This window comes from Coptis chinensis, chromosome 2, assembly GCF_015680905.1.
Source record: "Coptis chinensis isolate HL-2020 chromosome 2, ASM1568090v1, whole genome shotgun sequence".
In the NCBI taxonomy this organism is placed as follows: Eukaryota; Viridiplantae; Streptophyta; class Magnoliopsida; order Ranunculales; family Ranunculaceae; genus Coptis; species Coptis chinensis.
Genome location: NC_141457.1, coordinates 35918722 through 35931579, shown reverse-complemented (window position 1 = coordinate 35931579; position 12858 = coordinate 35918722).

Below are 12858 nucleotides of genomic sequence, written 5' to 3'. Positions count from 1 at the left end.
TATCAGTCAAAGTCAACAATATCTGTCAAAGTCAAAAATTTATATTGTATATATTGGTCGATATATATCGTTATATCTGAAATTGCGAAATATATCGGGAAAAAATAGATTCAATATTCGATTAAGATATATCGGGTATTTCCATCTCGGTGTACCCAAAAAACAATATATATGTCGGCGATATCTCGGATATCTCAGTGATATCTCGAATATCTCGGCAATTATTTTGGCCTGTTCAATTACATACCTTTCTATCAAGTAGACTATGAACGAGGCAATCTAAGAAGGAAAGATGGAATTGGAGAAAGTATGTCATCGAGCTCTAAGTGCAAAACGAGTCGAACCGTGTTGAACTCGAGCTATTAGTAGCACTAGATGAGTCGAGCTTCAGCTTCAATATTAAGCTCGAAGTCTAATTCGAGTCAAGCTTCTGCATGTGTGAGTTGAGCTTCACTATAGCAAAACTTGACTCGGGTACTCAGGTAGCTTGATGACCAGCCTTAGAATATTCTTTGTTCATACCACAATTGTAATATGAACAATGATTGTTCATTGTCATGATCTATGAACATTCTTTGTCCATATCACAATTGGACTACGAACAGTGATTGTTCATAGTTCAGTGCTATGAACACTCATTGTTCATAGCTATGAGCTATGAACAATGAGTGTTCATAGTCCATACTGAACGTACTATGAACAATCAATGTTCATAGTCATGAACTATGGCCATACGAGGCAATAATTTGTAAAATATCAATGGGTATTGTGCTTCTAGCCTTTGATGTAGGGGATGGACTTGTAACAAGGTTTGCCCAAATACTTCACTGTAGTAAAAGCCCCTATCAACTAATGATTTACCATGAATTGGATATAACCAAGACATGGCCCTTCTACCTGAGAATCTGCGGGTCTAGCTTAATTAATATGCGAATTAAAGAGGCACTAATTAAATGTAATTGCTAACTGAAATAATTACACCTACTTAAAGTATTGCACCCATACATTACTAGTTTACTACTACACTAGTGAGTAAAATTTATGGCTTACTTTATTGCTATTTATATCCCGAATCAATTCCATATCATAGTTTACAAAATAATATATGGGATCAAAGTTGCCCGAATTAAGAAAAGCCCTACCAAGTTGAGATTTTAAAGCTGTACTTTCCCATATTCGGATTTTGTGCTATTGCTTGATCCCAAATCTCGTTGCTAGTTATGATCTTATGTTCGTCATAACTCCATTCAAACCCTTGCTGTATAGTTACACTAGCAATATTGCATGTCATCCATCGTAATTAAGGTCTTCATTTGCTAAGTTACATGACTAATAGTCAAGTCGATCCTTTGCACGCTCTTTCGGTGTTAGAAGAAATCCATTCTCATTCTTATTACCTAGAAGTAGCTTATTATGGAACGTATCGATAAGAACACTATCCATCTCATTTGTGAGATTGGAGTTTGGGGTTGACACTGTTGGTGCAATACACGTACCAATGTGTCTGTTCGGCAGTAGAGTTCCGAATATGAAAAGTCAATGTATTATGCCACAGGGAGTGACATAAATTTGTCGTATGACATATATTATGTTATAGTCCAGCACTGCCGTAAAATATGACGATATATGCTGGTTTTTTAGCAAACCGATATCGATATTACGAATTATTGCCTCGTATGGCCATAGTTCATGACTATAAACATTGATTGTTCATAGTACGTTCAGTATGGACTATGAAGACTCATTGTTCATAGCTCATAGCTAAGAACAATGAGTGTTCATAGCTACCAAACTATGAACAATCACTGTTCATAGTCCAATTGTATATGAACAAAGAATGTTCATAGCTCATGACTATGAACAATCATTGTTCATAGTCCAATTGTGGTATGAACAAAAAATATTCTAGGGCTGGTCATCGAGTACCCGAGTCGAGTTTTGCTATACTGAAACTTAACTCACACATACTAAAGCTCGACTCGTCTAGTGCTACTAATATCTCGAGCTTAACTCGGTTCGACTCATTTAGCACTTGGAGCTCGTTGACATACTTCTCCAATTCCATCTTTTCCTTCTTTAGATTGCTTCTCTCATAGTCTACTTGGTAGAAGGGTATGTAAGTGAACAAGCCAAAATAATTGCCGAGATATCCGAGATATCGCCAATATATATATCGTTTTTTGGGTACACTGAGATGGAAATATCCGATATATCTCAACCGAATATTGAATCTATTTTTTCCCGATATATTTCGCATTTTCCGATATAACGATATATATCGACCGATATATACAATATAAATTTTCAACTTTGACCGAATATTGTTGACTTTGACTGATATATTGACTATAATCGACAATATATTCGATACATCGACATACAAAGCAAAATTTTGACTGGTCAACAAAAAAATGAATATCTCCGATATATCTAGATTTTTTGGTACATCGAGATATTCACCGAATTCAATAGTTTGGTTATAGGCTATAGACTGTATATAGGCCTTAAACCGAAAACCTAGCATATGATTTTTTTTGTGCAGGATCTCAAATTATACACGATTACTTCTCGAAATGAATTTATCAATTGAATTTTGTCATGTATGTATAATTTTGAAGGAATGGATGTATGTGCGCATAACTTAAGATAATGTATGTGATCCTCTTATGCCTAACACTTGCTTAGTCGCTTTATAACTTCGATTTAATCTAAAGAAATGGTCACTCAATTTTGACTAGTCTCATGAGTATCTATTTTGCCATCACCAACATATTACAAACTAAATTATGCTAAGAGTAAAGCATTCATATGTACGATTTCAACTAGGAAAAGAGTGTATGTCAAAAGGATTGGCATTTTGGGTGCGTGTTAAGTTAGGACGTGGTAAGTGGTTCTAGTTAACTAACATATGCAGAAAATAGGGAGTATGTAATTGGACATGTAATCATTACAATCAAAATTATAGAATGATATGCTATAGCAGGCACCAAATGATCTACTGACCTAGTAACTTGTATGAAGACCATGTGGGAAGTACTTTAGATGAGATTGTTTGCTGGCACATTTTCCTTCATTTATATCAGTTTAACCAAGTTAGATTGTGCACACGTTAACATTGCATCAGTACCAACACAAACACTTTCCATCAACTTTGTTCTTCTTCGCGCCTAGCATTAAAAGCCACATCCATTCACAAACTTCTCACAGCGAACTTGCCCATTGGGGTGAAGAATCATCATCTGAACCATACAACTCTTCGCAAAAAGTGCCCCTCTTAATCCCACTCATCCTTGACTAATCACTAGTTCTCATATATTCTCACAACTTCACTTCAGTACTTCATCACACTCAAAAATCAAAGTTTCAGTTTTGAAACAGAGAAATCAACAATGGCGATCTGAAAAAGTAAGTTCGTTGATATTTAATATTTGTAAGCTTCTTGTGTACGTATCTCAGTGGGGAAGATGATGAACAGATGTATTGGCGTATTTCAATTGTTATTACATATAATTGCAAAGTTACTTTATTTTTACATATTATCTTCATCACACGCATGGTCATCTTCTAGATCTACTACAACAACAAAAGTTTCACACTTACAGTTTTAGTTATAGACTTTTAGACACTAAAGTGACAGCCTTTTGGTATGTTGCTTCATTATCCTTGGCAAAGTGTGACATTAATTAGAAGCAAGGTGTGAATCATATGTGTATGTGTTTCAGTACCATATCTAGTAGTAGAGAAGCACTACCTATTTTTTATGACAAAATCTTATTTTGGTGAAGTGTTCATAATTTTTTTCTAGACTTTAGTGTACCAAATTCATATTCCTACTTGTAAAATACCATATATTGGATTGCTATATATGCATAGATAACAAGTTGGTTTCTTTCACATGTCTTCTGTATATATATGGCATAAATATTTTATCTTGACTAGTGTTGTTATGTTTTTTACATGTCCCACATCAAAGATGCGGGGCAACGCAAAGTGAGGACTGAAACATACAACCTGTATGATATAGTCAACTCTGTTCAAGCTCAGTTGAGGGAAGTCCAAAACAAATTGAAATAAGTGAAAGGTGCTTTAGGTGATGCGGTTTGGGAACTGGTGGAAGATGTTACTTAAATGATGGAAGAGTCTGCACAGCTGCTAAAGCAATTTTTTAAATTGTTGAAAGACAAAGGGACACCAGTATTGGAAGATGACATTAACGTTATAAGTTTCTCTTCTTACGTAAAGGAAAGCTTCAAGACTCCTCCTTTTGTTAAAAAAGGCAGACAACTGTTTAAATCACCTCCAGAGTCTACAAAGAAAATGAAAGTGGTTGTCGATGTGGAGGTATCCTCACTTGGCCATATACAAAATATTTTTATTTAGGTGAATGATAAATTAACATTAAAATTTGTTTTCTTTCTAGGCTCAACCTGACACTAATTTTGAAGATTCTCCTTTCAAGAATTTGAAGAAGGTGTGGTTGAAGCCACACAAGGCATTGACTACTGAAGAAGCTAACTTCTTCCGATAGATATTTTCACCGTCTGCCGACCCGAGGTAAAGGGTCTTGTCTTTTTGACATTTTTTTTAAACGCTAATTATCTAATCCACCAATTCAAATGCCTTAATTTCTTAGTTGTAGGGACTTCATTGTGCATTTCACAAGGTGGCAAGAGACACGCAGTACATTCAGATGCCTGCTAGGATATACTGGCATGACAAACTTTGTATGTTGTTCACCGCAATTAATGTTCGATTTATTTTCTTTTAAACTACTAGTGTTACTCTAATACAATAGTTATTTGGTGCCTATTCTTATATTTGCCGCAGATAGTCTTTGCTTGGTGTGCATACCTAAATGACAAGGAAAAACACTCAACTTCCACCATAGGTCGGAGTTACTACTATTCTGCCATGATCATGGGGGAGACTGCAGTTAAGGTATCAAGCAGAAATCAATTTTTGTGAGAATAAATGAGATATGGACTCAATAGTCAAGCACTGTAGTGATATTAGTAGAGATATAATTTATAGTGATGAATGCCCATATATATATATATATATATATATATATATATATATATATATATATATATATTTGACAATATTAACTACTTGTTGACCAATATTCACTCTTCATGTCTATTTTGCGCATCCATGCATGGTTTTCAATTTCTGAAATATTTTGTAGGAGAGTGAATCAAAGGATATTAACCTCCTAAAAGAATCACGGACGATCCTCCTGGATCACCCCATCCACGAATATCGCTTGGTAAGATAATTTTGCAGTACACAATGTGGTATAGTATAAGATAATTGAATATAATTTGATATATAGGTCTAAGTACAAAACAGAAGCTTCAACTAATTACGTTTCGATGTGAGTGTGTAGTGGTTCGTGCCAGTTGTGAACAACTACCATTGGTGGTTGTACGTCTTTGCACCTGAACAGAGGAGGGTTGTCATTCTGGATTCCCTAACTAGTCTAGCACGAATATCGGGAGGGGAGCAATCAATGAAGAGAGTGGTACGATATATGCTAATGACGAATTATGTGATCATAATTTTTACAACATGTTATGAGTTTTGCCAATGCCATGGCTTACTTTTGTGTTTGCTTTATTAGGTCACCTACATGCATCGCATCCTGTCTATACTTGGAAATGAGTTCGCTGGGAGCTGTACAGTTAAAGACTGGAAGATTGAACAATTGATCGACAATGTTCCACAACAGCTGAATGGGTAATCTCAATTTTCAAGTGTAAATTTGCAACAACAACCTTTGCTTGTAGAGTTACTAAACTATCTGTCTCTATGTAGATTCGATTGTGGAGTCTTAATGATGAAGTATATGCAGCTTTGGGATGGTCACAAACTCTCCGAAGAGTTTTCACAGGTAGTTACTTAATTTAATTGTTCAAAAGCACCATGGTTTTCTTTATTCACACATCCATTTTGACTATGGATGACTGTATATGCCAACTTGCAGTTGGACATGCCATATATCCGGCATAAAATTGTCGTCGAGATGGTGATGTCCGAGTTGAACAAATCACAACCACAGCTGAACAATATGTAACTTTGGGAGGTTTTGAATGTTTGGGGACCCTCATCATGTGCTTTTGAAAACTCTTATTAACTTCAACATGTGGATGCAATGATTTTGGAAACTAGGGATGTATGTTTTGTCGTATTTTGCCGCATTGTCCATGTAATATATTTCGAAGACTATGTAGCAGGATTGAAGTTGGGATATGTACCATTCCAATTTCAATGTGCCGTGTTATATACTGTGTTTGTAATGTGGATGAATATTTTGGTGTCAATGCATGAATATGTTACTTGATCAGCACATGCAAGCAGGTAGGTGATCACATCCTACAATTACTTGTTTAAATTTAAATTTTGTGTAGCTACATGAACCCATGTAAAATATTTACTAAAGGAACACACCACTGCAGGAATGGTTTTGAATGTTGCTGTTTTGCCTCTTTTCTTATTTGGGATTTCTGCTCTGTTTGGTCATTCAAGATCCTTAATGTTGTTAAACTGCGTAAGTTATTAGAGGAAGTTATATAGTTGATGCAACTAATTTTGCTTGTAATTGTTGTTGGGCAGAGATATGTCAAACCTGTATAGGTCAGTCATCAGTAGAGGATATCACTTGCTAATATATATTAAATAGGAACTTTGTTATGGCAGTCGTTTTCTTTCTTTTTACGCTTGTTTTTATCTTCCAAAAAAAGTTCTTCTCAATTTTATTCTCTGCTCCATAAGCCAGCTTTCTTTTAATCTTCCTCTGAAAGTTCTTCTCGGTGTTATTCTCTGCTCCATAAGCTGATATTAGTGATAAAAGTTACCATAAATTGGAAATACGTGAACTTGGTTGCTACAATATTTTCTCTTTCAATATAGTAAACTGCTTTGCCTAAGACTCCTTTACTTTATAATTTTTCATCATCCATATGTCAACAATGAGTGTTCATAGTCCATACTTTATAATATAGTTCGGTAGCTAAGAACACTCATTGTTCATAGCTATGAACAATGAGTGTTCATAGTCCATATTATACTATAAACAATCAATGTTCATTGTCATGAGCTATGAATATTCTTTGTTCATACCACAATTGGACTATGAACAATGATTGTTCATAGTCATGAGTTATGAACATCCATTGTTCATAGCTCCAATAGGGATGAACACGCTTTGTTCATACTCTAGTAGGTATTAGTGCGTATGAACAATCATTGCTCATACTTTACAATAGGTATGAATAATGAGTGTTCATACTCCAATAGGTATGAACAATCATTGCTCATACTATATACACTGGGTCAGGGGTATACTTGACCTTTCATCTACCCGGTCATTGAGAGTGATTATGAAAAAAGCTTGGGTTTGGGAGTGATTATTTCACTTGATTTGTCCTCGAGAGTCACTCTCTGTCTGTTTAAAAAGCGACATCAAAAGAGTTCGCTACGCTCACGGATGATAAAGAATGACTTCGTGGTCCACAAACAGAATGTCAATGTTATGTTTATTGTTCTTCTTATAAGTCCAACCTATCATGCTTGCGTTGTTCACTAAATAACACTTTCACCGAAATAATAATGGATCTGCATTAATAACTATACACACCATTCAACTATATGCAACACTCTTAAATTTCGTCTATTCAAGTATCATCCACATTTGAGTTACTCATAATACCTTTTGCACATATTACATTACAAAATGCAAACTTCTAGCAGAGACAATCTGCTTAACAAAATGCATACTGAGATAATGCCCTACAACTTCAATCCCCTCTGCCTTTTGCACAGCCAGAAGTTTGTCATAGGCCTCCTTGGCAACCTCCAGCTCTTTCTTGTACAGGTCGGAGATAGTTGCCATCTCTCTTAGCTTCCTATACATGGCCAGAACCTGACAAACCACAAAATAAGTCAGATCGGAAAGATACTTTCAAAACACAAAGAAAACAAACTCAGATCAGAAGGACACTCACAAAGCGTGTTCATCCCTATTGGAGCGGCTACAAGAAAATGAGCTTTTGGCCATGGATGCCCTGATTTTTTACCCACGGTCAATTACCCTCACTGGATACCCAACAGTTTGTGACTATCGCTACTCCTAAAAGGACCATGGACCAATTTTGCATCCTTTAGCCACTGTTAGGGCATGTCCAATGGGGGGTGGAAATTGAACAGAGTGTAAAGTTTACACCTCAAATGTCAAAAACCTATTTCCAGTGGGGGGTGTAAAGTGCGGGTAATAAGCTATCAGTTAATAGGGGGAGTGGGGAATTCCCCATCCGGCTATTAGTTAATAAACATCTCGGACGTCACTTTAACTAACGTCTGACAAAATAAAATTTTGGACGCCACTTAAAGTAACGTTTGATCCGTTGTAACTCATACGTCACTTAAAGTCACATTCCATATTAATTCAAACACATACGTCACTTAAAGTGACTTTCCTGGTTGTAATGGGCAAACACAACTTTTTCTCGGTTTCATCTCTTAGAATCACGAATTTCAACCTCCTAAATCACTATAAATCAATTTTATATCCATTCTTTTTCATTATACTTCATTCTCATACTCTTAAGATTCATTCTTCTTTTTTCTTGTCAATGGATTCTCAACATCAAGATGAAATTTCTACAACACCCGCCAATGGAAAAAAAAGAAACCACTTATCAAATTTTACTATTGATGAAGATGTCAAACTTTGTGAAAGTTGGAGAACAATTGGAGAAGATGGGATTGTAGGTATGGGTCAAACTTCGGGTAATTATTGGCAACGAATAACAAATGAGTTCAAATTGTGCAATCCCGGCACTCCACGCACATTAGAATCAATCAAAGCGCATTGGCAAATGATTAACAAGAGTGTAAGCAAATTTGTTGGTTATATGGCGCAAGTGGAGAACAATCGTCGTAGTGGAACTACTATTCAAGATATGGTTAGTCAAAATTTGTATCTACAATTTTTTTTAGATGATCGCTTACTGATATATTTTTTTTTAACTTTTCTAACTTTTTTTTTAGTAAGATGTCACGAGGAAGGGTATTTTACCAAGAAAAAGAAGGAAGTGTTTTTGCTTATGAGCATTGCTATCTTATCTTAAAAGACACTTCCAAATGGCATAGGTCAATGGAAACAAAGACAAAACCAAAAGCTTCTTCGAAGAAAATTCATGGTGAGGGGTCAACGAATGTTAATGATTCGCAAACTCCAATTTGTTTAGATGAACATGTTAATGCATCTACTATGACGACTAATCCGACTAATGATCTTACACGACCGGATGGCGTGAAAAAGCAAAAAGAGAGAAAAAGGAGAGCTAGTGAAGCGGCGAAAGTAGTGGAGGGGTTTGTTAACCATGTTGAGGTGAGGATGGAAAAACAAGACAAACTATTGGAAACACAACTTCAATCTAAGGATCTTGATCGAGAATTGAAGAACAAAAAAATTGAAGCTATGGAAAGAAGAGAAGAAGCTAAAATTATGGCTATGGATCTTTCCATTCTTCCGGATTTTCGGCGTGAATATTTTGAAGCAAAACAAGCCGAGATTTACAAAAAGTGGAAAGAAGGTGTCACAGCCCGAATTTCTAAACAATAACAAAGTGAATATTTGAAATATAAATATCTCAAACATCACTAGGTTCACTTGTTTAAAAACCCAGACTATGACGGAGAAACTACACATACAAACCCTAATAGCCATGTCATAAAAGAAACAACTTAAAATAAAATAATCCCAATAATTATCCGAAATCTCTTTATCAAGCTTACATCCTTCCAAATAAAACATCAAACAACTCTCCAAATAAAATTCATCACTACCATGTTCTCATGCCATGAAAAAGGCAAAATACGTTATTACATTCTTCCAACAAAGAAATCAAACCTAAAAGAAAACTATCAGACCGCTCGGCACGAATCACAATCACACGCCGCGGTTCCACTGCCTTCCACCTATGTTCCCAAGAACACACCCACGTTGCCAAAACAAAGCAAACATGGGTCAGCAAATTTGAATTTGCTGGTATGAGTAGACTAAACACATATAAACATATTAAACTTTACTTATCCAACTAACATTTTAAATCTATCACAACCTAAACATTCTCAGCTTGGAAGACAGGTAGTTCCGTCATCTCAAACGGCATAGTTTCTTCCCAAGCAAAACTTCCATATTATTAACCTCCATTTTATTAACTCATTCTAATAACTCCTTTTAATATCTAAATAATTAATTTTACACTTACCGATGTCCGCCGCTGTATAAGGGTAGGACCGCGTCCCTGCACAAAATATTATTAAGTCCTACCCTCCTGCAAAAGAAAGTTAGAACTTGTATATATAACAGATGTAGATATTCTATATGTATTCAAAGGTAAACCCAAGCACGCGCGTATAAACAAGTCCATTTCTCTTATCAATTAATCAATTACTTTATCTTATACACCCACCCTTTAGTACCTACTCCACGATTTGCACTCCACACATTTGCCAAATCACACATTCCCGTGCCTCTCTCCCCCACGAATACCACAATATCATAGCCATCTCCGGGCTTTCATACACATATTTCACAAATCTTTTGGGCACAAAACTCAGGTCATTCATGGCACATTCAATGAATACCTATCATATCACTAACGGGCCATTCATGGCACATTCAATGAATGCCCTGGGTCATTCCTGCCACATTCAAGGAATACCCAATCCTACATTCCCGTACATTCAAGGAATACAACTAACCCGCAAGGCGAATACCTTAGTTCCTCTTTAGGGCAGTCAACTACAATCTGGTCATTCATGGCACATTCAATGAATACCCTTATATAACACTAACGGGCCATTTATGGCACATTCAATAAATGCCCACCTACATATGACTTCATCAGTCATAAACTCAATTCTAAAACTTGAGGCGTGGAGAGTTCTAAAAGGGTGCGGTAATTTTTGTTTACGCATTATTGTATTTTATTTCATAGATTATTTCAGAGAACGTAGGAAAATCTTGATTCAAATATTTTTGGTTTACGCGTTATTAATTTCATGAATATATAAGTGTCATAACGTTGTGTATCTCAAAAGACTGAAAAATCACCAAGCAGTAAATACACGTACACAAGTATATTTAAAAGGTCCTAGCCTAAATCAAACATGCTAATAGTCCTAGACTTATTCTAATAGACCGAATCATAATTTTAGGAAAAACTCAAATTTTCGGGTCAATCGGTCAAAGTCAACCCCGGTCAAAGTCAACAAATAACAACTCACGGTCAAAGTCAACAATCCACTCGGGTCAACCCGCCTAAACTCCAAAAAACCCAAAAGCCCAAATCCTAAGGCCCATAGTCTAAAAAGTCAAATTTTAAAATCCAAAACCAAAAAGAGAATAGCCCACGATTTTGGCCCAAGCCCAAAATCGTTTTTGGGTACTGTTCATCTCCTTCTTCAAACCAAACTTCCTCCACCACCGACCACCACACAGCCACCACCGGCCACCCATAAGTAAAACAAACCCCGCGGTTTGGTTCCTCACAAAAACCCCCGCCTACCCATATCAACAAATCATGATTCTGTTATACTGCCAAATTCGAATTTGACGCCATTAAAGCTCTCTCCGAGCTTCCACAGGTATAGCTCGGCACCACTGAGCCATCTCCACTCAACACACAACCCTCAACACCTTACTCCACATCCTCCATGTTCAATTTCCACCTACAACACATCCACATAACAAAAAAAACGGAAATTGTTGGTGATATGGTTCCAACGCCATTATGGCTGTTTCCAAAGCTTCCCCTCTCACCCAATCAACCCAAACACCAAACAATATCATTCACAGTTAACAATTATCATTACCACAAATCAATAAAAAAAACCACACTTCAAAAAAAACAAAGAACGGTTTTGTTCAGCTGATGGTGACGCCATTGATGCTATGTTCCGAGAGTTTCGGCCGATTCAATTTAGAGTCCAGGTTATTTACCAATTCACTATGCTAACCTATAATCAAATTCCATAACTAAAGAAGAGGAGAGAAAAGATAGAATAACGGCAGAAATAACCAAACCGTAACAACACAGTATGAACACCGCCCATAATTTTTTTTCTAATAAAATAACGAAAATTTATATATAAAAATAAAGTATCTACTCAATTGTTAAAATCGAATGTACCGACGACTCCCCAAATCGAAAACCTCCAAAGCCTGAAGTCGACAACGATCTTTCTTGTTCAAACCCCTTTTTTTCTCTCAGTAAAACTCTCACCTTTTTTTTTTCTTTCCTCCAAACTCTACGTGAGAAACCCTTATTTTCTAGTTTTTCAAACCTCTCCGAAAAACCCGGGTTTTAAACCTATCTACTTACTTACGGGCTTTTATCCTATCTACTTACTTACGGGCTTTTTTTTTTTTTTTAACAACTGGATATCCTATTTCTGTATTCTATTTACATTATTATTATTATTAATATTTATATTATTATAGGAAAAATGCAATTAAAAAGATGGGGTGTTATAGAAGGCAATTGAACAAATGAGGGGTAGTTTAAGCTAAGATGTAATATTTACTTATTCTAGTATTTGTTATTAATGTGTTGGACTATGGTTTACTTTAATTATAATGAATTTTAGCATATGATTTATCTCCTTAATCTTACTTTGATTGGTTGATCTCAATTGAACATCTAAAAAAAATTGGCAGAGTTTCATTTGAATATGAGTACATACCATATAAGCACCTAAACAAAAATTCGGTAGAGTTTGATTTGAATATTTAACATATCATATAAGCACATGAAGTTTATCAAAAGAAATCTCAGCACACACAAA